Source organism: Phragmites australis, chromosome 7, assembly GCF_958298935.1.
Source record: "Phragmites australis chromosome 7, lpPhrAust1.1, whole genome shotgun sequence".
Lineage (NCBI taxonomy): Eukaryota > Viridiplantae > Streptophyta > Magnoliopsida > Poales > Poaceae > Phragmites > Phragmites australis.
The window spans coordinates 6,609,756-6,632,639 of NC_084927.1; positions in this window are offsets into that span (position 1 = coordinate 6,609,756).

Here is a 22,884-nt window from a genome sequence, read left to right on the forward strand (position 1 = left end):
TTTCTATTAGTTATGGGTATCCGTTTTTTAGGACTGGATGTGAAAGAGCTAAATATTTTATAGAAGAATATATGAAACCTATATGTAGTTGTGACATATCTCTGATTATTGAACAATTAACTACATGATTATTTTCTGAGAAGATATGTTTCTAATATTCATGAAATAAATTTGCATTTCCATTTGCAAACAATACAATTGTAATTCTAAAACAATTACATCATCTTTCCGCATTTCAAAATATTAAACATGTAGATAATTTTCCTGCAAAATTTGAACACTCATTTGCCTTCTGAAATTTCTAGCCCGTGCAGGTGCAAGATTGATAAACTAGTAATGATAAGTACGGTCTCCGATAGAAATGTCGGTAAAACCCATCCCCAAAGGGCTGAAGCCATCTACGATAGAGTGCTATCGATCTTCTATTAGATGACATGTATGGTTTTTTTATTGAGATTGCCTTCTCTTGGTTAATAGATTAAGGCCCCGTTTGGTAGAGCTTTGGGAGCTGATTCCGCTCTGGAATCACTCCCAGCGCTGCCAAACGGGTTGGTCAGGGAGTGATTCAGCTCGGGAATCACTTCCCGTTTTGTATAGCGAGGTGGGAGTTGAAAAAACTAGCTTTCACCTGATTCCCGACCGATTCTCCTCGATTTCAACATAATATCCTCTCAGGAATCACTTCCACTACTAACATACCAAACGATTTTACAAACAGAATCACTTCCACCACAGAATCACTCCCACCATACTTCCACCACAGAATCACTCTCACCACAGAATCAGAGCTCTACCAAACGGCCCCTAACTCTTCAAGTCTAAGAGATCACTTATTTCTCCATTGTAATGGAGTGGGAGGAAGAGTGGAAACAAAACGAGCCTGTAAGCATCAATTCGAGGGAAGCACATTCCCTTGGACGGGAGAGGGTGCATAGTGTTTGTGTCGTATTTTCTTTATGTTCTTTCCTCGTTAGGCCACATACATCTATAGATAAAGAGGCTAGAATATTTTTATTACCTTAATGAAATAGAGTTCTCTTATTAAAAAAATTGTTCTTCTCTCGTGAGAATCACTTTCACTACCTCAGAAAATCTTATTAGTGACGAGTACCACACCCGTCACTACAAACGCGTCACTAATGTAGACTCATCAGTGACGAATCTAATGACCCATATTAGTAATGGGTCTGGAGCACATTAGTGACAGGTCTGAACTCAACCTATCACTGATGACAGCACAATAGTGACAGGTCTACACTTGATCCAACACTGATGACCGCACATTAGTAATGGATCAGATCCAAACCCATCACTGATGTGTATTTAAAATAAATAAATAAAATAGACTCGTATAAATCAAAATAACACTATCCATATTCTTCCTATTGCTCATCAACTAGAACCATGCCACATAACACTTTGGCGACAATTCTAAACTGCAATGCATTTTAAGAGTTCAAGATTACACTATCAGACGATAATTATAAGGTACATTATAGGGTACAATCTTGCAAAAATAGCACTTACAGACGATAATTATAGGGTACATTGCACTATCCCAGAGAGATAATCCACCACCTGACGCATCTCAAGACAAATACAAGATAAAATATCTTAATAGTAAACTTTCGACAGACAACTTGACAGTGGGAGAACATGCCTATCATCAGATTAGGAGAGAGTTGTTCCCTTGCCCTTCTTATCTCCACCGATTTCGAAGTGCTTGCACCTCCGAAGTTGCAATGAAAGTGTCAGATACATGGAACACCAAATACAGAAAAAAAGCCGGAAAAAAAATGATGGCAAAGGAGAGCAAAACGACCTTAATCGGGTGCTGAGAGCAAAAAATGCTTAAAAGATTGATATGTTCTAGCTGTTATGTTGCAGAATGACTAGTACACATATTATGCAAAAAAAAGAGCGAAAAATGCTTAAAAGATTGATATGTGCACATAGACAGAATTAACATAGTCCAAGCAAAAAAGGTTATAGGAACATCCAAGAATGCAACTTTGTATGTAACAAGGATTCAGTACAGACTTTCCCAGACTATTTAAGCAAGGATTTCCCACAAAATGTGAATGATAACATACCATGCTTATGAAATCTAATGGATTTGCCTAAGCCAAGCAACTCCTCCCTACAAATCTATAGTATCTGCTTAGACCGAACCAAATACAGCTTAAAAGAAGTAATGTTTCTGCTATATCCCTACTCAGCGGAGATTAACAAAAGCAAAATGCAGGGAAGAAGGCAACGATAATCAAAGGATAGAAGCAAAATGCAGGGAAGAAGGCATCCTTCGTACTACTGCAGAAGTAACCTGGCCCTTAAGTCTCCTCTCGTCTGCTTTTCAATTGCACACCCTCCCTCTGAAGTCTGAACTTAGCCTAATCTGATCCTTGCAAGTTGCAATGCACAAGGTGAGACGTCTACAACCATTTCCACCCAGAGCAGAAAGCTAACTAACACGAAAGCAGCTAATTAGAGAAGGAGCGCCAATAAGAGTGGGTGAGTTCCAGCCAAAACGACTTCAAATGTCAATACAGTACTTCATATTATGACAATCAATTTTCTTTGCACGACTCATATTGAATAGATTATTCAGATAGGTCAAAAGAACACACTGTGAACAGAAATCGCATCGCATGCCTAAAACGTTTGCACTACCTAAGAATCGAAATTATGTACAGCGTGGTCACGAAATTCGGAGAGAAAATGCATCGCCAATCCCTTTGACGACAAACGATTCAAATCACAAACAGTCGCATGTCCAAAAAGTTCCAATCTTCCCCGTCGAAGAAGGCCTTATTAGCACCGAAATTCCCCACCCATCGAGTCGAAAAATCCCAACGTCCAATCTGGGCGGCGGTAGACAGGAGAGCAGGCTGTACCGGGGAGGTGATTCACCGAACCGACCTGTTCTGCCAGGAGGGATGAGTGGATGACGCGCAACATGAAGACAGCGGTGGCGGCAGCTCCGTTGACTGGTGTTGTGAGTCCTGACGATCTGGAGGGTTCTAGCACTGGGTTTGCTGAAACGATTCAGGGTGAGGTTCTGGAACTGAAGTCCAGAGTGGGGAATGTAGAGATGATCCTCAGACACATACAGGGACAATTGGCCACTCTCTTGGAGGGTTCTCAGGGTTCCAAATTGGGAAGTGTTACAATACCTGGTGAGGAAAAGGAAACTGATAGGGGTAAAGGCAAAATGACTGTGGAGGAAGGAGTGACGAAGGCAGCAGATGAAGGTAATCATCCTGTTAATGAAATATTGGAACCTAACCATGCTAATACCTTTGGAGCTGTGTTCACCGAGTTACCTAGTAGGCAGAATCCCTACATACTTGAGAATGAAATTAATCATGACAAGTCTCTGCACATGCATGCGCATCCTTAGACTAGATTCAGCAATTGGCACATTTATGTGCCACCTCATGCTAGAGGTTTTAAAGCAAACAAGTTTGGTCATATGCACACTCAGGATAGATGGGCATCAAGATCAAATGAAAACTCATTTAGTCTGTCAATCTCTAGGCCTAAGCTAGACTTCCCTACCTTCAATGGGGAGAATTCTATGGACTGGATTAGACAATGTGAGAAGTATTTCGAGCTTGCTGCCGTCCCAAATGACATGTGGGTGTCCATGGCCACTTTGCACTGCTTCGGGCGTGCTGAACACTGGTGGACCGGCTTGAGGCTTTCAACTAGACAAGTGAGGTGGTCACAGTTTTGTTCTATGGTTTGCAACATATTTGCTGATTATGGTGTGTATGATATAGTTGAGATGTTCCACTCCCTGATCCAAGATACAAGTGCATCCACCTATATTGATAAGTTTGAGGAGTTGATGGCTAATATGCAGAAGGTACATCCTGGGTTACAAGAAGATTACTATGTTTGTGAGGGGATTAAAGGACCAAATTAAGCATTTTCTTAAGCCACACAAACCACAAACAATGGAGGAAGTTTATGTCATTGCTAGGGATTTAGAGAGGGCAGCTCTGAGCAGGAAACATACCTCCACATTTGGTTTTCCTGTAAACAAGATGAACACCAATGCCATCCCAAACTAGAAAATAATCAACAGTGGTGGTTCTGTCAGCAAGGTAGACAACAATTTGAAATTAGACAAACTTCCCAGTATCAATATCAAACCCAAGGAGCCTGGAACATGTTGGAAATGTTCAGCTCCTTGGACACCCAAACACAAGCTCAAATGCAAGTTCTACCAGGCTTCAAGCCTTGCCATAGCACTGGACCAAGAGGAGTGTTTCGCTGATTCGAAATGTCTCGCGTTCGAATCGTATTTGAAACACGTTCGAATTGTTGTATAGTAATATACGCGGGCGTGCCAGTATACATAGAGTATACAAACGAAAGAGACAAATGAAATTGAAACACGTAACTTTATTCATTTAATCTCGAATTCATAAAGTACCAATTGCATAGATACAATGTCTCACATATACACACATAATACGCCCATGCTACCTGACTAGGCTTCAGGTGACTGTATCTCTGTCCTGGTTCCCGTGGCCTTGTGAGGCCGCCAGTTAATTGCGTCCGGCTCCTAACCGAACAACCTCCGATTAAGCTGCTTTGCGCTAGTCATCGTCAAGTCGTCTCCGAGTCTGCAAGGCTGTAGTCACATACATCACAGACAGAGCAGAGTAAGTGTTAGAAATTAAATGGCAGCAGAAACAGGACGAACAGTCTAACATGGACTGTCTATATATCCCGGGTTATCATCGGCCACACAGGCCTCAGACATATAGTCCCTCATCATTGGTCGTGACCTCAGGTATTACAAAAGAATAGAGGGAGAGAGAGTCTAGCTTACACGGCAGATCACTAGCTACAACCTCGCGGGAGCCCGGTGAACTGCGATGTTTCTAAACTCCTATCTACGACCTCTAACTCTAGCCCTCAAGCAACTTAACCACGAAGGAAAACACCACAAAGGCGAAGGGTAATAACAATGGCAACTGAAAAAAGCAACCGCACTGCCGAGCCTCAATTCGCATCATCGGCCACGAGAACATAAATGACATTAATTCATCATCTTTAGCAAAGCCATTTCAGATACAAGTCATTCACATTAGACTTAATGCATCTAAGCTTTCATCATCGAGAGCCAACAGGAAAAGCTCCCAACCTTATAGCACTAAAAGATGCCACCCACCTCATAGAAACCATGAGTAACGAGAACAGAGAGTCACCACTACTATAGAGGTAGCAGCAGATAACCGACAAAGGAGCCATACAGGCATCAAGGTCATCACAATACAGCAGTAGGATTCAATGTGCCGGAAAGTAAGGGGGGAAGCATCAGATTTCCCACGACCACCACTAAGCACATTAAACTAAGCTCACAGATCAGCAAAGGCCAGCAGATCATGGCCTTCAAAGATCAACACAAGTATACACCCACGGTGGCAAGGGCCAGCAGATCAGGTCAGAACCAAGTGAACGGCAACAAGGTAGCAGAGGCCGGCAACAGCATTAGGCAAACATCAGCACTATATCACATGGCACCTGATCACATAAGAGGGTGTGGGATACTGAAGCATCTATAGCCAAGGCTACGGCGGCAGCAGGCACACGTGCGCACTGGAGGCTCTCAAACACCTTGCCGGCAAACGGCAGCACTCCGACTCCCATCCAGCGTGCAATCAGCCTACTGCACATGTTCACGGTCACAGTGCGAAACTGGCCTGACCCAACCATAAAGTAAGAGAAACCACCGGCCAAAACAACTCAGAAATGCGTTGCATATCCATAGACGCAGCAGCAAGGGGCGGCCAGGCAAAACTACAACCGAACAACACTTCATGGTGCAAGGGCTGGCTCAAACACCTGCGAGCACGGACACGGGCATGAAACCACGGCCGGCATCACTGAACCAAGAACAGCCGGCTACTGCCCTAAAAGCATCAATCGAAACAACACCATAACCATAACACAGGCTCATGATGCACCAGGTGCTACGCAGAGGAGATGGGTTGACTGGCAGATGGGTCCTTCGGGTCCTTCTTAGGTGGCGATTCAATGGCTGGCAGGTGGGGTCCGTGGGAGCAACTGGAGTCCCACTCACAACGGCGGCGGCCGTTGGGGATTTTCCCCTCACGAGCTAAGGCATGGCGGCGGCTCGCCGGAGTGCGTCCAATCGGTGGCTCCGGTGCGGAATCGGGCTTGGGTTCGCTTCTGAGGTCACCTACAGACAACGGCGGACTCGGCGAGGGGGTCCTCGTGCAAGGGTTTGCGGCGAGGTGGCGGATCAACTCTCGCCGGAGTTGGCGGTAGCTGCGGCGCTCGGTGAAATGTCACTGAGAGGCAACTGCGCACCAAAATTCCTACGCAAGAATGACTCACGAGGGTTAGGCAACTTGGGAAACCCGTACTGGATATGGTTCTCGTGGCGGTGCGGCATCTGGACCGTCGCCGGACTTTGACAAGGCGGCGGTGCACGGTGAGGACTGGGTTGCGGAGCACAAGGCTCGGCATGATCAACCTCAGGAGGACCATCTTGACGCACTGAAGCTGACGGAAAGGTACTCGTCGTGAGCCGGGCGGCGGTGGTGGCCGGCGACATGGATGCGCGGCGGCGGATACAGAGCTGCGGTGAAAGACTAGCTTGGAGGCTCTACAGCTTAAACCAACTAGCACATGGCGCTAGGGGCTCATGGCGACTCTCATCAACAACAGCCGCACGTCCACGAGGGCGTCACGGTGGCTGGCAACGAGCTCGCCCAAGGCGGCACAAGAACGGAGCAGAACGGCCACCTCTTACGCGGAGCAGACAGACACGCGCGTGCGCTACCTGCCCAACACTTAACCTACGCGAAGGAGGATGAAGGGAAGCCCTTCAGGCTCACCGCGTCACCGACCAAACGAACAGAACCAGCCAACGCGCGGGGAGCCGAGTCGACTCGGATTAGGGAAGTGGAACGGATTCGACTCCGACTCGTCATCCACCCGACCGGCGGGCGGGGCCTATATATGCAATTGGGGGTCTCGATCTCCCATCTGCTGCATACGTACATCCATTAGTTGATTAGTTCTCGTTCGAGCAGCGATGGCGGCTGGTGGAGGAGCAGCAAACCTTGAGCCGGTGCGCTACCACATGTCGGACGACGAGGAGGACAAAGCCTTCAACGCAGGCGGCGACAAGCCAGGCCGGCGGCCACAGACTCCGAGGCCCTACGATGACATCGGCTCTCCTGTTTATTCGTTGCTGGAGCCGGACGAGCACATGCTGTTGCCGCCTCCGTCGGTAGCAGTGCCACCGCCGGCCTCGCTGCAGTCTCCGTGGTCGATGTCTTGTCTCGCCACTGAGGCCGAGGCAAAGGTCTATGACGGCGGCGCTCAGGCCCTTTTCAAGGCTCGCTGGAAGAGTATTAAAGAGGAGCAGGAAGCTAATCCGTCGGACGAGCCATGGTCACCGAACTCCGGGCTACCACTGTCCTACTACGAAGACTCGCCTGACCCTGTCGGAGCACAGCGCCAGGGAACATCCTTCGCGGAAGACGCGCTGTACCACTACAACGCCGACCCGGACAACAAGGTCAAATATGAGCTCGTCGAGGCCGGCCTCAACAACTGCATACTCACCGAGAGAGGCTCGATGTACGGCCACGTCAACTTCGTTGCCAGGCCACGCACCGAGCATGGTGGCGTCGAGAGCTTGCCGGAGCGGTTCTTCTTCGCCGAGGTGCATCATCAGGTAGGGAGAGACACGTGCATCCCAACCTGCCTCCGCTCCCTGGACTCGGAGGACGAGCGGGTCGGTGGCGTCGGTGACGACCCAATCGCCGAACGCTCGCCGTGGAATGTCAGTATCGACTACTGTATCTCGTGCAACCATGACCTCAAACACCCAAAGGACGGAACTTGTTACAGAGCCGGGCACTTCCATACGTTGCCCTAGTGCTCATTTCTTTTTTTTTCCTTTTTTGCTAGTTGCAAGCAAGTCCCAGAAAACATTCCATGTGTGTCGATATGGTTCGTCTTCATTAGTCTGAATGTCTACCGAAGAAAACAGAGCTATCACAAAATGTGTACGCACGCTGGTCGCATTCTCCAAAGAAACGAATGCTGGATTTCTTCCCTAAGTTAAATGGATCCAATGCAGAGTTAACAGTATAGTTATCGCTAAGCTTGGTTGAACATGGAAATTTCTTGAGGCACATCGATAGGACTGTCGCTGAAAATGGAAGGAGAACTTTGTTGACTCGGTCTCCAGTCCCATTCATTTTTTCTTTGATTTTTTTCTTTGATCTCATTATCCATCATGGTCCGTACGTGAAAGTAGCTACATTCGGTTAGTGTCCTAATTACTCAAAAACGAATAGGCATTCCGTGCCACCGCGGGTTTGCTTGAACGAGTAAGCGATCTGGAGTCAGCGATGAAGTTGATCATGTTGGAGCAGAGCGCCAAGTGAAGTTCTTCATGCACTATGCAGTGCACCGCTACAACACCGGCCCGAATAACAAGGTCCTGAACGAGCTAGTCAAGGCAAACTACATCCTTACCACTAGAGCCGCATAGGGACACGTCCGGGTTACTCTCCGGATCTACCTTTAGCACCGTCCATATCTCACCTCATCCTCACAATTCATACTCCTAACAATATTTTTATTGCGAACAATTGTTAAGCCATATAGCTCGTGAACGATGGGCGATCACCACTCGACTTCTACCGAGGACATATGCATTACTAAGCATCTCGGATAACTTTTAAACTAGACATCAACAATGTTAGCCCGGGTTACAAGGATACGGTTCATCAACAATTTAAGGTAGGAGTAATGCATCGACATAGGCTATCCAAAAAATCCGACATTGACTCACTAACATGCAAACATATATAAAGCGATAATTATCAACTTACATATCACACAATCCAAAAAAATGAGGTAGAATATGCTTAGATGCTTGCCTTTGTGCTCCGCTGCAACTCTAAGATCAACACAAACCCTTCGCACAAAAACCAGTCGCTCTCCTGCTTGTTGATCACTAAAAGGAAATGCATCGCAATAAGAATGATGAAATGCTACAAATTAATTTATATGATGACCGATTATAAAAACATTTGCAAAAAGAACGCTTAAACAATTTGGGTTAGAAGAGGTGTAAACCTTGGATAAGACAATCTAAGGTTACTGTGATATGGGTGGCTGGCAGCCAGATTGTGGGAGGCGGCGGTTAGACCATAGGAAACGAGCAAAGAAGGATTTGGTACTGAGTAGGTCTGGCGGTCAAACCGGACTCATGGCAGCCAGATCGTGGCAGATGGTCAGACCGGCTCTAGTGCCGGTCTGACTCTTGATTGTGGAGCTCGGCTGATATTTTGAACCGACTTTGAGAAACCAAGTTGAGATGCACCTTGTTTTATGCTTTGTGATGAGTTATTGACAATGTGTGGCTTTGGTTGAGTGTTTGTTTGATTGCAAATACATAGGTATGTTCTACAATGATTGATCTCGTCTAACCAAAGTTGCAAAGTATTGGAATATGCTCGAATAGGAAACTTACACTCACTGGACAATCTAGTGTGAAGGAGTTTTGAACTCACCGGATAGTCTGGTGTATTACAGAGTGTGCACCAGACCAATTTCAGTAGAGAAGAACACGGTGTCAAAATTTGAACGGTGCGCCGGATAGTCCGGTGTTGTCAAGGGTGCACACTGGACTACTATTTCCAGAGAGGCTGAAATGTGTGCCTGGAGTAGATGAACTCACTGGATGCTCCGGTGAATAGAATATGATCACTATAGGCCAGCACCGGACTGATTTTTCCAGAGAAGAGAAAAAAATGCGAAGTCTGGTGGACTTGAACTGACCGGATGATCCGATGTCATGAGGAGTGAGCATCGGACTAATGTTTCCAGAGGGGTTGTAAACTGGGTTTCCAGTGGAGATGAACCCACCGGATAGTCCGGTGGTGAACATGAGTGATCACCAGAGCATATTTTCCAGAGAGGGATTTTTCTCGGTGCAAAATGGAGTTATGCTCACCGGATGCTCCGATGTTCAGAGGGTTGAGCACACTTGAACATCCGGTGCTCACATTTTGGGTCACGTCTGATCTTTTCATTTGGGATTTGATTTGGACTAACATGTGATGATATTACTTGGCTTTAGAGATGCATGTTTGCTTGTCTATTGATGTGCAGGTGTTAGATCCAACTTGGCGGTCGACGGCGGGTGATCGGGGCCAAGCAGGGTGCATGGTGCCGAACAATCAAGAAGGTCGGGCGGAGTCAAGGGTGATCGTAGCTGCACACGTGAAGATCAAGCGAGGCATGGGATGAAGATTGATGAAGATGGCGTGTTGACAAAGTCAAGCGAAGGGGATGCCGGTGCAAGTGATAAGGTAGCCTGAGGGATCTGGAGCAGGAGAGACTTACCGGCGGTGAAGAACCACGTGGCGCTCCTCCTTGTTAGCCGGGTTTGGGTCCCTTACATAAAAGACTTGCATAACATCATTCACAAGTATGAATGGTTCTTCCCTGTATCCAACGAGTTTTTGGTCCACTGTAGTCATACCGTACTTGTCGATCTTCACACCCCCTGTGAGTTTGACCCATTGGCACCGGAAAAGAGGAACATTTAACACTCCATAGTCGAGCTCCTAGATCTCCTCTATGAATCCATAGTAGGTCTCCCTATTTCCATTGCAGTCATAGGCATTTATATGAACACCGCTATTTTGGTTGGAGCTCTTATTATCCTGAGCTCTTGTATAAAATGTATAGCCATTATGTCATATCCTTGGAATATGAAATTGTAGTTGATAATCCATGAGCCAACACATTTAACTGAGCACAACCTACTATGAAGACTCGCCTGACCCCTGACCATGTCGGAGCACAGCGCCAGGGAACATCCTTCGCGGAAGACGTGCTGTACCACTACAATGCCGACCCGAACAACAAGGTCAAATATGAGCTCGTCGAGGTCGGCCTCAACAACTGCATACTCACCGAGAGAGGCTCGATGTACGGCCACGTCAACTTTGTCGCCAGGCCGCGCACCGAACATGGTGGTGTCGAGAGCTCGCCGGAGCGGTTCTTCTTCGCCGAGGTGCATCATCAGGTAGGGAGAGACACGTGCATCCCAACCTACCTCCGCTCCTTGGACTCAGAGGACGAGTGGGTCGGTGGCGTCGGCAATGACCCAATCGCCGAACGCTCGCCGTGGAATGTCAGTGTCGACTACTGTATCTCGTGCAACCATGACCTCAAACACCCAAAAGACGGAACTTGTTACAGAGCCGGGCACTTCCATATGTTGCTCTAGTGCTCATTTCTTTTTTTCCTTTCTTGCTAGTTGCTAGTCATGAGAAAGTTGATATGCAACCACTTGTGCCATGCACTTTGCTCCTACTAGACTTGTGTGTTGAGAATTGGGTATATAAATAGATGTTGACATCCTCAAGAACCCTCACCTCTGGCTATTACTCAAATTGTCTCTTTTCTATTAGTCATACACTCAATGGCCAACAACGGTGCAGGTTTGACACTCGATCTAGTCTGAAGATTTTGCCTCCTCCTACTAGTCTGTCAGCTGCAACCCGATTATCACTCCAGAGATGAACGCGAGAGAGCTTTTGTGCCGCGGTGAATCTTGCAACGTTTTCTTGTTTCATCTCCGCTTAAATAGGAAAGCTTACAACTTAATCATGCGCCAGAGCTCCATGCGACGTGCGCCATCCCCCACGTTGAAGCTTGCCGCACGTTCTACTCCTACTGACTCGCTCCGAAAACTCCAGAGCTCGACGCGCATGCTGCGACATGCAGACATGCTCATGCAAACAAGGAAGAACGGAAAATGCGCTAAATGCAGATACAATTTCAACGCAGGATTCCTTCCAACAATCTCCCCTTAATCCTGTCGTCGACCAATGATCTCAACTACGCCTGCTTTACTGCGAAAATCACAAAACTTCACACGCCCCAGCGGCTTCGTCAAGATGTCTGCAACCTGTTCGTCCGAAGGGATGAACTCCACTTCAATCTGTCTCTCTTCTATGCATTGCCTGATGTAGTGAAATTTGGTGTCTATATGTTTGCTTCGATCATGAAACACCGGGTTCTTGCATAGAGAGATCGCCAATTTGTTGTCGACCTTGAGTACGGTCACCCTTGGATCATTTCCCTGGACTTCGGCCAGCAACCGTGCCAGCCAAACACCCAGACATGCCGCGCTAGTGGCAGCGATGTATTCTGCTTCACAGGAAGAAAGCAAAACCACCCTTTGTTTCTGAGTTTGCCAAGCGATTGGACTTGATCCGAGGAAGAACATGATCCCAAAGGTGCTCTTCCGATCATCTACGTCTCCGGCAAAGTCACTGTCCGAAAATCCCAGCAGTGGCGATTCCTTCTCCCACAAATTCTTGAAATGACAACCAAATTGCAACATACCCACGATGTAGCGCAGAATGTGCTTCACTGCTGCGTAGTGATCATCTCGCGGGGATTCCATAAAACGGCTGACATAGCTGACAGCGAACGCGAGGTTTGGACGTGTGTGCACGAGGTACCGCAAACTGCCCACCAGGCTGCGGTATAGGGTAGCGTCGACCGCCGGCCTGTCTGAGTTCTTCGATAGCTTCAGCCTAGGTTCCATGGGGATGCAAGCTAGATTGCATCCTTCTAGCCCATCGATCTCGAGCAACTTCAATGCGTAGGTTGATTGGGTAATGGTGATGCCGTCAGCACTTTGATGGACCTCGATGCCGAGAGAGTAGCTAAGTAGCCCGAGGTCACTCATGCGAAATAGGGTATGCATTTCACCCTTGAATCTCTGGATCTCCTCCGCTCGAGCGCCGGTGATGATGAGATCATCGATGTAGACGCCGAGGATCAGACGTGCGTCGCCGTCGCCACGCGTGTACATAGCATGCTCTGTGGCACTCCGTGTGAATCCCAGCTCGCGTAGGCTCACGTCCAGCTTGGCGTTCCAAGCGCGAGGAGCTTGATGCAGACCGTAGAGCGCGCGGTGCAGACGGAGTACTTTGTTGGGTTGTTCGGTGTCGATGAATCCCGGCGGTTGGGAGACGAACACCTCCTCTTCCAGTTCACCGTTCAGGAACACCGTCTTCACATCCATATGATGGACTGCCCAGCCCGTGTGAGCAGCGACAGCGAGCAAAAGTCGTACTGACTCCATCCTTGCAACTGGAGCGAAAACTTCATCAAAATCAATCCCATGACGCTGAATATACCCCTTCGCCACCAGTCATGCTTTGTGTCGGACCACGGCGCCGGTCTCGTCTTTCTTCAGCTTGTAGACCCATTTCAAACCAATCGGGCGCTTGCTAGAGGGGAGATCGGCGTAGCTCCAGGTGTTGTTTTCCCTGATTGCGATTAATTCTTCCTCCATTGCCTTGCGCCAGTTTTCATCCTGCTCCGCTTCGGCCAGGGTGTTTGGCTCCTCTGTAGCGGCTAAGTGCAGCTCGTCCGACTCGAGCTCCATTGGCATCGTGGTGTCGAGGATGTTTGTGATGGTCCTGAATCTTCGAGGTGTGCCATTGTCATCGTCAACATCTGGTGAGGTAGTAGGCGGCGTCGCGAACTCGGTCGAGGGGTCTGGTGTTGGTGCGGTGATTGGCGGCATCGCACCTAGTAGTGGCGATGCCGAAGCAGGAGCGCCCGGAACCACACCAGAGCGAGCAGCAGCTTCTGTCACCTCATAATGCACGGTGAATGAGCCTGATGGACAGGTTGCTGCGGGTTCCCCGGACTCCCCCCAATTCCACGCCACCGCTTCGTCAAACACCGTGTCGCGTGTGACACACACCCGCTTGGATATGGGATCATATGCGCGATAGGCCTTGGAGCCCTGTTCGTAGCCAAGGAATACCATCGCCCTGCTGCGGTCGTCAAGCTTCTTTAGGTGCGGCTTGACCTCCTTGACGTAGACGATGCAGCCGAATGTGCGGAAATGATGCACGGCATGTGTCCGACCGTGCCACGCCTCGTAGGGAGTCTTTTCCTGGACACTTTTTGTCGGCGAGCGATTGAGGATATACACAGCGGTGGTCACTGCCTCTCCCCCTGATTATCACTCCAGAGATGAACGCGAGAGAGCTTTTGTGCCGCGGTGAATCTTGCGACATTTTCTTGTTTCATCTCCGCTTAAATAGCAAAGCTTACAACTTAATCGTGCGCCAGAGCTCCGTGCGACGTGCGCCATCCCCCACGTCGAAGCTTGCCGCGCGTTCTACTAGTCAGCTCCGGAAACTCCAGAGCTCGACGCGCATGCCGCGATATGCAGACATGCTCATGCAAACAAGGAAGAACGGAAAACGTGCTAAATGCAGATACAATTTTGATGCAGGATTCCTTCCAACACAGTCGACGTACATATACGTGCTGATGATGGACCCTTTTTATCTTGGTTTCTTGGATTGCAGGTAATACTAGGCATTGGATCTACGGCAGCAATAAGTACCACCTTTACTTTCTTTGTCAAATTCCTGCATCAAGTTTACAATGGTCAATATTAGCATAAATTGATATGATGTACACTTCAAAATTTAAGGAAACTTGGCAAATTAAAAGCTGATAGGACGACATAAATATGATCATGTCGAGTTAGCAAGACTACCGTATGCTTTTTTTTTATGGGTTTTCAGAATTGGCTGAATAATGTAGTGTCTGTACTTAATTTAGTCAAATATGTTTTATGGCAATTAGCCAAAGATTAATCCCTACTCCACATGAGAATCATTTGCAATATATATATACATTCTATAGTAAAGTGAATTTTGAGGAAATTTAGAAACATTGTATGTTTTCCATACCGACAATAAGCGATACTCATCTATATTACTTATTATACGCTCAGGGCTCAGGCTATATATTTCAATTCATTCGTGGATAAAACTTTGGATGCGTGGGAAACGAGGTCTAAGCAGGTGCGTGATGAGGAGTTGGGCAAGCCTGCTAGTGCAGCCCCGGGCGCCACTGACGAGGATCAGCTGAGCAGGTGTAACCGTCTGGCGGCTCAGTTTAAGGTATTACTTACTCCATGCATGGATGCATGTAGCTAAACCTGTCAATGATGCTGGAGTAGTAGCTTGGGGGCCTAAGCCATCATGCGCATGCACCAATAAAAACAAGAAACGGTGCTTCTTAGTTTATTTTCGGAGAGATGCATGACGAAGCAAAGAAAAGAATGAACCCTTACTTTTTACCTATCTTGTTTCTCTTGAATTAATCTATGTGCCAGATATGATGCATATCATGCTGGACAAACTGGATCTCGGCAATTCTAGCAACCTGTTAGAATATATGGGCTTGGCCCATTATATTTGTGTAATTCCAAATAAATCTCAAAAGTCCCAACCATGTAGCGGTGGATGTGTATATTTTAGTCCCACCTTACTAGTGGAGGTGGATGGAGATCAACTTAAAAGGGTTTCTCTCCTCGACCAACTTAGCATATGTGGATGAGAGGACTAGAAGAACACACGCACATGCACACGCTCACTCACCTCACCTCGTTGGGCCGTGGCCGTGGCCCTGGCGGAGGACACTGGCACGTGGCACCTACGTGAATGGTCCGCCAAAAAGGGTCAAGGTGCGGCCTCCTTTTCCAGTTTTATTCTTTTTGCTACGTGGGCAAATGGATAAATATATGAAAATTGTGTCAGTTAAGAGGCCGATCGTGGCGCGTAACAGAACCCGATCGTGGCACGTCTCAACCGCTCGATCCTCCCTTTATATATATCTCCAAGTCACCACCACAAAAGAGAGACGCGAAGACGCATATACACATTTAGGGTTTTGCCAATTTCTTTCTGCTACACCATCGCACATAGTCTACTCCATCCCGCTGTGCCAGCATGCAACGATGAACAGGAGAGCATATCTTCGGAACCAGTCACTCTTGGGATCCTGCACCGGGGGAGGGCGAATAGGATTTTTGGGAAGTGCTCGGCACAACTGCTTACAATCTGCTTCCTCTACATCATCGCGATCTACTTCGACTACTGCATCTTTGTCATCATCAACTCGAGTTCGAACATTGGTCTATTGCTTCGACATCACGGGGGCCTCTACATCTCACGTCGCCATCAGATACGTACATTGCAACATATACTCGAGTATCTAATTGTAATTTCTACTCGAGTATCTAGTTGACGCTCGTTGGAGTAAGTTGAAACCCTGCTCGAGTACCTAGTTGAGACTAGTCGGAGCTAATCGAATTTTGGCTCGAGTATCTAGTCGTGACTCGTTGGAGCTAGTCGAATCTTAGTTGATATTTATTCTCTGCATCTATTCATGTTCATGTTATATCATGAAGTGAATTAAATTAAATCTAGAAGTACTATTATTTTCAACAATCCAAAAACTTTATTGTAGGTACTTTGATTTAACGATGGCTAGTTTTTCTAATGCACTAAGGCCGGACAAATTTACCGGTGTGCACTTTATGAGATGGCAGATCAAAGCCACTATGTGGCTTACGGCTATGAACTGCTACTGGGTTGCGTCTTGCAGGCATGAAGGAACTCTTTCCTCTAATGAGGAGAAGAAGTTCGAGGAACTCAACACACTCTTTGTAGGATGTGTTCTTAGCACTCTTGATGATCGTCTCTGTGATCTCTACATACACATAAAGGACACAAAGGAGTTGTGTGATGCACTGAATGCAAAATTTGATGCGCCATATGCAGGCAGTGAATTGTATGTCATGGAGCAGTATCATGACTACAAGATGGTCAATAATTGATCGGTAGTCGAGTAGGCTCATGAGATACAGTGCATTATAAAGGAACTTGAACTCCTAAAGTGTGCCTTACCTAATAAATTTGTGGTTGGGGGCATCATTGCCAAATTGCCTCCCTCATGGAGGAACTTTGCCACTACTCTAAAACACAAGAGACGAGGGATCTCTGTTGAGAGTCTAATTGCATCTCTTGATGTTGAGGAGAATGCTCGGGCTAAGAATGTGTGTAACAAAGGAGGTGATGGATAGTCTAGTGCAACTGTGGTGCAACAGTCCTCTAATGGCAAGTATAAAGGAAAAAAATAACAAGGCTAAACATACCACCAACTTCAAGAAGAAGAAGATGAACAAAGATAATAAACCTTGTTTTGTGTGTGGCGAGGTTGGTCATTGCGCCAAAGATGGAACTAGTGGGTATGGTAATTTACTTATTGTTCTTTCAATGAATCAGTCTACCAGTTGGTGGATTGATGTTGGGGCTAATGCACATGTGTGTGCTGAGAATTTAATGTTTTCTTCTCATCAAGTCACTCGGGATTCTTCCACCTTATTCGTCCCCACACCTCTCTCGGTGGGATTCGAGTAGTCGGCACCTATCTCCACCTGAAAAGCAAACAAGCAGCGTGAGTACGAAGGTACCCGTAATACTTAATCCATAATAGGTACATATAATAACCTGACTCCAAAGATAATGAATCTGGGTAATTAGCAAGGAATCGGCCACAGGGTTAAGTGAATCTAAAGGCAAAAGCAATATTCGACTCAAGTGTGAGCAACTACACCTAACCATCTGTACCTTCCTATCTTGAGATCATCCAACTCAATCATATCTGTAACTAGAACCATAACGATTCATCCTCAACCACAACCATCAATTTCCCAACATACCATTACCCCAACATTGGAACTCTATGACTGCTGCAAATGGATAGAAGCATGCTCATGACCGACAAGCGCGGCATTCAAATTATTCTTACACCTTGCAAGGGGTACATCTTTACCCACATGACTCGGGTCCATCCTCTTGGCCCCCGAGACAACCTCTCTAAAACCCGAAACTATCCCCTTGCACATGCCCCTATGGCACCGGGGTTACTGCAAGCGTGTTTCGGACACCTCCGACTCCCCACCACCTTACTTCTTCTTTTCTTTTTCTCTTATGCGTCATAGAGCCACATGGTAAGCGTCAGTATGGCGTATGATAGTTGTCTCATTCGTCCATTATCCAAATATGTGGAAGTACAAAAAGTGCTAGAGCAAACTGCAACAACAATCGATGCTTAATCGATGCAAGCGGTCTATGGCATCTGGGTTCCTCTCCCGACCTACCCCTAGCGCCATCCACATCTCGCCTCATCCTCACAATTCATACATCCCAACATTATTTTCATTGTGAACAATTGTTAAGCCATATAGCTCACGAACGATGGGCGACCACCGCTCGACTTCTACGGAGGACATATGCATTGCTAAGTATCTCAGATAACTTTTAAACTAGACATCAATAATTTTAGCTCAGGTTACAAGGATGCGGTTCATCAACAATTTAAGGTAGGAGTAATTCATCAACATAGGCTATCCATAAAACCCGACATTGACTCGCTAACATGCAAACATACATAAAGTGATAATTTATCAACTTAGACATTACATGATCCAAAAAATGAGGTAGAATATGCTTAGATGCTTGCCTTTGTGCTCCACTGCAACTCCAAGATCAACACAAACCCTTCTCACAAAAACTAGTTGCTCTCTTGCTCGTCGATCACTAAAAGGAAATGCATCACAATAAGAATAATGAAATGCTACAGGTTAATTTATATGATGCCCGATTACAAAAACATTTGCAAAAAGAACGCTTAAACGATTTGGGTTAGAAGAGGTATAAACCTCGGATAAGACAACCTAAGGTTACTGTGATATGGGTGGCTGGTGGTCAGACGTGGGAGGCAGTGGTCAGACCATAGGAAACGAGCAGAGAAGGATTTGGTACTGAGTAGGTCTGGCGGTCAAACCAGACTCATGGCGGCCAGATCGTGGCTGACGAACAGACCGGCTCTAGTGGCGGTCTGACTCCTGATTGTGGAGCTCGGTTGATATTTTGAAATGACTTTGAGAAACCAAGTTGAGATGTGCCTTGGTTTATGCTTTGTGATGAGTGATTGACAATGTGTGGCTTTGGTTGAGTGTTTATTTGATTACAAATGCATAGGTATGTTCTGCAATGATTGATCTCGTCTAACCAAAGTTGAAATGTATTGGAATATGCTCGGAACAGGAAACTTACACTCACTGGACAATCTGGTGTGAAGGAGTTTTGAACTCACCGGATAGTCTGGTGTATTATAGAGTGTGCATCGGACCAATTTCAGCAGAGAAGAACACGGTGTCAATATTTGAACAATGTGCCGGATAGTCCGGTGTTGTCAAGGGTGCACACAAGACTAATATTTCCAAAGAGCCTGAAATGTGTGCCAGGAGCAAATGAACTCACCAGATGCTCTGGTGAATGGAATATGATCACTGTAGGCCAGCACCAGACTGATTTTTCCAGAGAAGAGTACAAATGCAAAGTTTGGTGAACTCACCGGATGATCCGGTGTCGTGAGGAGTGAGCACCGGACTAATGTTTCCAGAGGGGTTGTAAACTGAGTTTCCAGTGGAGATGAACCCACCAGATAGTGTAGTGGTCAACATGAGTGATCACTAGAGCATATTTTGCAGAGAGGGATTTTTCTCGGTGCAAAATGGAGTTATGCTCACCGGATGCTCTGGTGTTCAGAGGGTTGGGCACACTGGAATATTCGATGTTCACATTTTGGGTCACATCTGATCTTTTCATTTGGGATTTGATTCGGACTAACATGTGATGAGATTACTTGGCTCTAGAGATGCAAGTTTGCTTGTCTATTGACGTGCAGGTGTTGGATGCAACTTGGCGATAGATGGTAGGTGATCGGAGGCCGGGCGGAGTCAAGGGTGATCCTAGCTGCACACTTGAAGATCAAGCAAGGCATGGGATGAAGATTGATGAAGACGGCGTGTTGACAAAGTCAAGCGAAGGGGATGCCGGTGCAAGTGACAAGGTGGCTCGAGGGATCGGGAGCAGGAGAGACTTGCTGGCGGTCAAGATCGCAAGACGGAGGACACGCTGATGAGCCCATGGCTCCTTCGGATATGATCAATACCACCAATAATCCTCAAATCATACAAGGTCCAATTACAAGAGCACGTGCACAACAATTAGACCACCAGGTGAACTCGTTTCTTACTGTTCGTGTTTCCTTGAATGGATTACCACTAAATTACTGTGATGTTTTATTGCATAGGAATGTGGGAGAAGCACCACAACCTTACTCGGATGTCACTCCTAGAAGACCAAGTCTACTCAGACTTAAGGCTAAGCTCTAGTCGTGGTCGTGGTCGTGGTCGAAGTCGTGTTCTAGGACAACATGTCACTAAAACGGGCATAACTCTATCATACGAAGTCCGTTTTAGGCAATCTTGGACATTCTGGAAAGCTTACGACGATTCCTTTCCATTGGATATGAGCTTGACTAGATATCCTTATAGTTTAGTCAAAGTCAAAGGAATAAGGTGCTACATAACCGTTTTGAACCCTGTCGGGTTGTGTAATCGTGTCGGAGTCGGAGTCTAGGTTGTGCATGCCTCTCTCCACGGTTGCACAACCCTAGGTCGAGCTCCTCATGCCCTCCATATTTACACAGTAGCCATCATAGTTTAGACTTAGGTTTAGCTTAGGTTATTCTATTTAATACAGTTTCACCGTTTATCGGTTTGTTGAACCCCAAACTCGATTGCTTCATTGGCAATTAGCAATATTCAGATTGCATCGATCTATTCTTGCTTGTGTTCTTGATTTGCTTGCAAGAAAAGCCTTCTTGGTAAGGTCAACCGCGTCTTGTCACGATTGATAACCACGGAGTAGTGGTGTAGTGGTTACGAGGGTTCTTGATCTGTTCTGATCGGAGCCTTTGGATCATCAATGTTGAAGCTCCACCAATCGACTTATCATATTACCTTTCAGAAGATCAGGCAAACGCGCATCAAGTGGTATCAGAGCCTCGGTTACCCATTAGGTAATCTTAGTTATCCCTTCTGTTTCGTCGAGTTCCTTTACCCAGAGTCCAGAAAATTAGCCCACAAAAAAAGGACTTAGATCTTAGTTTTCCGCTGTCCAAACCACTTTGTGCCTTTCGCAATTTTTTTTCAGTTTTTGCGTTGTTGAGTTTGAGTCCATCGTAAGTGTTGTTGCTAGTCGAGTCAGTGTCTTGTTGCTGGTCGAGTCATCGTGTTCTAGTTTCTAGCATCGAGTCTTTGCTAATTTAGTCGTTGAGTTACTCGGCTTGCCTAGTCTGCTATAGTCGAGTTTGTGTTCCCTCGGGTCCCAACCAGTCACTCCGACCACTCACTCGGGGTCCCGACCAGTCACTCCGACTACCCCTCAAGTCTTGACCACTCACTCCGACCACCACTCGAGGTTCCGACCAGTCACTCAGACCACCTCTCGAGTCCTGATCACTCACTCCCAACCAGTCACTCCGACCACCCATTGGGTTCCAACCAGTAACTTTGACCACTCCGATCACCCACTCGGGGTCCAACCAGTCATGCAGCTAAGGAACATGTAGCATGTCCATTCAATATACAAGAATCTAGTTAGCAATTTCCTTCTCTGTAGAGATGGGTTTAAGGTGGTACTTGAGTCCAATAAAGTAGTTGTGTCGAAATATGGACTTTTTAGTGGTAAAAACTACGACTGCGGAGGCTTATTTTGTTTTTCCCTTTCTGATTTCTACAATAAATCTGTGAACCATATTTGTGGCAATATTAATAGAGATGAGGCTAGTGTTTGGCACTCACGATTATGTCACATAAACTTTGGTTGTATGACTCGGCTTTCCAGTTTGAATTTAATTCTGAATTTTTTCATTATCAAAGGTTCTAAGTGCCAAAGTTGTGTGGAATATAAGCAACCCCGTAAGCCTCACAAGGCAGTTGAGGAGAGAAATTTGTCACCATTAGAACTTATACATTTAGATATATGCGAAATGAATGGTGTGTTGACGAAGGGTGGAAAAAGATATTTCATGACTCTAATTAATGATGCTTCTAGATTTTGTTATGTGTATCTATTTAAATCGAAAGATGTGGCTCTAGACTACATTAAAATCTATAAGGCAGAAGTTGAAAATCAATTGTAAAGAAAAATCAAAAGACTTAAGTGAGATCATGGTGGAGAGTATTTCTCTAGTGATTTTGACTTATTCTGCAAGGAACATGGAATTATTCATAAGAGGACGCCTCCCTATTTGCCCCAATCAAACGGGGTAGCCGAGAGGAAGAATCACACCCTGACTGGCCTGATTAATGCCATATTAGACACTACAGGTTTATCTAAGGTATGGTGGGAGGAGGCCTTGTTGACTTCATGTCATGTTCTAAATAGAGTTCCTACTAAGAATAAGGAGAAAACCCCATATGAAGAGTGGGAAGGGAGAAAACCATCACTTTCTTATTTGCGCACTTGGGGATGCTTGGCGAAATTCAATGCACCAATAACTAAAAAGCGCAAGCTGGGACCTAAGACAGTGGATTGTGTTTTTTTAGGATATGCTCATCGCATCATTGCTTATAGGTTTTTAGTGGTTAAATTTGAGGTACGTGACATACTTGTCGATACAACTATGGAGTCTAGAGATGCTACTTTCTTTGAGATTATATTTTTCATGAAGGATATACATAACACTTTCAGTCAAGCTTCTAAGATAATTCTTCAACCTACCATACCACTCGAGTATTCTGAACAACCACATGAGCTAGTTCCGAAGGAGGATGACAGTGAAGCTCCAAGAAGGAGTAAGAGACAAAGGACAATAAAATCGTTTGATGATAATTTCACTGTGTACCTTGTGAATGACACTCCCAAGTTTATTTCAGAAGCATATGCATCTTTAGATGCAGACTACTAGAAGGAGGCTGTTCGTAGTGAGATGGATTCCATTCTCACCAACGGGACTTGGGAAGTCACAGATCGACCTTATAGTTGTAAATCTGTGAGTTGAAAGTGAGTGTTCAAAAAGAAGATTAGGCCTAATGGTACTATTGAAAAGTGTAAG